This window comes from Protopterus annectens, chromosome 7.part0, assembly GCF_019279795.1.
Source record: "Protopterus annectens isolate FY-2018-M chromosome 7.part0, PAN1.0, whole genome shotgun sequence".
In the NCBI taxonomy this organism is placed as follows: Eukaryota; Metazoa; Chordata; order Ceratodontiformes; family Protopteridae; genus Protopterus; species Protopterus annectens.
In genome coordinates, this window is record NC_056739.1 from 1,588,427,589 (window position 1) to 1,588,431,546 (window position 3,958).

Below are 3,958 nucleotides of genomic sequence, written 5' to 3' on the forward strand. Positions count from 1 at the left end.
ATAGGGTGGGGGCTGTACTCAGCCAGGTTTCCTCAGAGGGAGAAGAGCACCCAGTTGTATATCTCTGCCGTAGACTTCAACCCAGGAAAAAGTTGAAAAAGAATGTCTAGCCATACTATAGGCACTGCAGAAACTTCAGCCTTATATCTATGGAAGGAAATTCACTGTGGTTACAGACTACAATCCTTTAATATGGCTGTATACAGTCAGCCAACAAAATTCCAATTTATTAAGGTGAAGAATACGGTTGCAGGCATATGACATGACAGTACAACATCGTAGTGGGGTCAGCAATGTCTATACAGATGGATTCTCAAGACAGGGTATAGGTTAATGTGTTCCCAGACAGGCCCACTCAATTCAAGCAATGTTTTTTTTTCAGGATCACTTGAAAAAATAGCTTGAGTCTTCAAAGTGGAGGGGATGTGATAATGTGAGGTATTGCCATCTGTGCCAAGGAGAGGAGGGCAGTGCATGTGTGGCATGTGCCAGCATGGTTGGCTGGAGGTTTGTGGGTGGTTTTGTGTTGTTTGACTGATGTGCTGACTTGTACAGATGCTTGTGTTAAAAAATTTTATTATAACTGATTAAATGTTTATGCTGAAACAAAGAATTCTGGAAGGGAAGAGTAGAAGTTTTTTAAATTCTTCTATAACTTTCAGATACTGCAACAGATCTTAGCAAAGCTCTGAGTGTGTATTGTACCAGAGTTAGGTGATCAAATGTGATGTCATTCTATAACAAACACTGAGAGGATGGAACTCACACAGCAGCATGTTTTGTTTTGTTTTCTTTGGAACCTGATATAAAAATATATGACTGTTATCACAGTTCAGTTAGTTCAGTTTGATTGGAAGCTCATCACCTTGCCTTGTGGAAGTAAGCATCTCAGCATCCAATCTTGCCTTGCTGTATTAATTACATTAGCTACAGAACAGCTATTCTTTAGACAGTCAGGAAATACAGTGTGATTAGTTAATTAGTATTTTTCTGCATCTGTCCAACTGTGTTATTTTTACTTCTCCTGTGATTGAAACTCTAGTGTTTATTGTACTTGGATATTTAGTATTCTTGTTTTCTATTTTATTATTTATTATTAAATATTTTATACCTTTCATTGTGACTGTTTTTTATAGAATACCTTTAACACCTTAAGAGTACTTGTGCTTATTTTAATGATGTTGTGGCCACTCTAAAAGGCCTTGCTGCTTTGGTTACATTCTACCATGTATTTTAGTATTGATTTTACTCAGTAAAATTGGATATCCTTGTAAATGCCTTAGAGTGGTTGACTGGTGGCAGTGTAGTTACCTTATAATCTGAACAGAAGGGGTACAGCTAGTAAATATATAACAGCCTTTCCCAGAAGTGTGTGAAAATCATATACCCAGGTATGGGTGTGTCAGCTACTTGGAAATGGGACACAGTGCTCCAAAGTGAGTCTTGTTTGGGATCTGGAGAGGCAGACAGTCCAGTCCCAGGTCTGGTGCATGTTCCCTGTGTACTCTTGGGGAAACTGTGCTTGATGCAGAGAGGTGCATCTGAAAAATATTGTGCAAGTCCATTCCTGTTCTTAGTGACCATCTCTAACCAGTGTCAGTGATGAGGATTGAGGCTCCTTGATCCCTGTCACACAGCCCTCCTGATTGTCCCACCCCTGGTAAGGCTCTGTATAAGAAAAAAACATTTTTCTACAAAGATGTTTATGCTTTTTGAATATTGTGCTGATGGACTTCAGACTCAAGCTAACAGAACAATCAGGAAATGTACATTATGATGGGCAGGCATCAAACCTCCACAACAGCCCAAAATGATTAACCAATGACAATTCAAGATACATAGAGAGTGAGTTTGCTTGTGATTAATAATGACAGTCTGTCAAGTGACATTAGCAACCACTACAGTACAGAAACACAGAGACGAATCTGCAAGTTCCCTTGTTATTGAAGTGATAGTTATCAATTGCTTTTTTTTCCATATAACCCAAAAATGAAAGCTGTATCACAAGTGTGAGACTTGATTCTGAGATTCCTGACATTCAATATATAAACTGCAATTTGGGGGAAAAACATAAAAGCTGGCAAATTCTATACCTGAAGGTGACAGGGGATCTTCCCCTATACCTCACACCCCAGATAACTCTTGAGACTGATGTACCTCACTGTAGAGGAAATACTCAAATGTTCATCAGCCTCAGATCTAGTATTTCTTCGCCCACATTCACAACTGCAGTTCACTACTCTAATGGTTGCAGTTATGGTCCTTGGAATTTCAGTAGGAACCTGATACAACAGCTACCTTAATCATCCTCAGAGTCAGCTGGTGACTATAACATAAAATCTCCAAGACCAGAAGGCAGGATTTGATGGGTGGGAAATGAACTAGAAGACTCACTGTCCCAGGATGCCTGCTAAATAACACAGATAATATCCCAGGATGCCTTCTAAACAGCATGAAGCATGACCTAGCTGGCCCACTGGAATTGCTATTCAACTGTAGCCTCCAAACAAGCTTTGTGCCTCACAAATGAAGAACAGCAACAGTCATCCCTCTGTACAAAGGTGGGCCATCTACAGAACCTGGAAACTACAGACCCATAAGTCTCACTAGTCTCGTATACAAAGCCATGGAAAGAATTATCATGGAAATGATCAATAATGACATAAGAAACCTGCAGACACTGGACCAAACCCAATCTGGTTTCATCAAGGGTAAGTCATGCCTAATCAACCTGTGGACTTCTTTGAGAAGGCCACCAAAGCAACGGATGAGGGCAAAATGGTTCACACTGTCTACCCTGACTTGGCCAAGGCAACTGACACAATACTCCACTCAGGCATTCTTGACACGGTTAAGTATAAACCCTTATGTCACCTGGTGGATAACTAGCTGGCTCATAGACAAGATCCAGGAAGTTATTAATGAGAAGTTCACCTCTACAAAGAGGGCAGCCACAAATGGAGTCCCTCAGGGACTGGTCCTGGGACTGCTCCTTTTTGACATTTGCTTCTCTGAAGTTAAAGCCAATGTCAATGGCCTCTGACTGACTAAATCTGTAGATTATTGCAAATTAGGAGCAGTCACAGAAACCGCCACTGACACAAATGTTATCCAGAAAGGGCTGATACAGACAAATAACTGGTGCCAGAGCCACAGACTAAAACTAAATGCCAAGAAATGCATAACAGCATCCTTCAGGAGGTCATCCACCCCTAGTAACTATCATATTGACAATACACTTCTAAGAGCTGACCCAAACGTCAGGGACTTGGGGACACACAGACAGTAATATGGCCTTTGATCATCATGTGTCTACAGTGACGAGGAAAAATCATTCTATGTTGTGCAACATATAAACCATGATATGGCATCTAGAGCCAATAATGTCACTGTTCGACTGCATTCGACATTCATCAGATCTATCATTGAGTACAATGCCCCCTTTAGTATGTACCTAACGAGGCACATCCAACAACTGGAATGTCCACAGAGGTTCCTCACTAAAAGAATACAAGGCACAAATAAAATGTCCTATGCAGACTGCCTCAAGGCCTGATCCATGTATTCTGTCTCCTACAAGCTGTTGAGGGGAAATGTATGCTGACATACAAGGTATTGTCAGACCCCACACTGTAGGACCTCCTGCATATACGCAAAACAAACCGCACCAGAATTACCCATTCTAAAAACTTAAACTTTGCCTGTGATACAATTAGGACTTGCTGGAGAAACAGGGAACAGGCTACCATACATGTGAAGCAGAGTTCCTCCCTAACCCAATTTAACTGTAACTTGGACAATTGGATGGGGAACCAGAAATTCATCCTTAGCTTGAGTCAGATAACTCATTGGACACAAGCAGCCTGTAAATGGTTCATCTCCCGGGTCCCTGCTTGCAAATGTCTATTTTCCAAAGTACCTTGCTTACACTTATCTATGGTACCAGAACTTGTCAGAG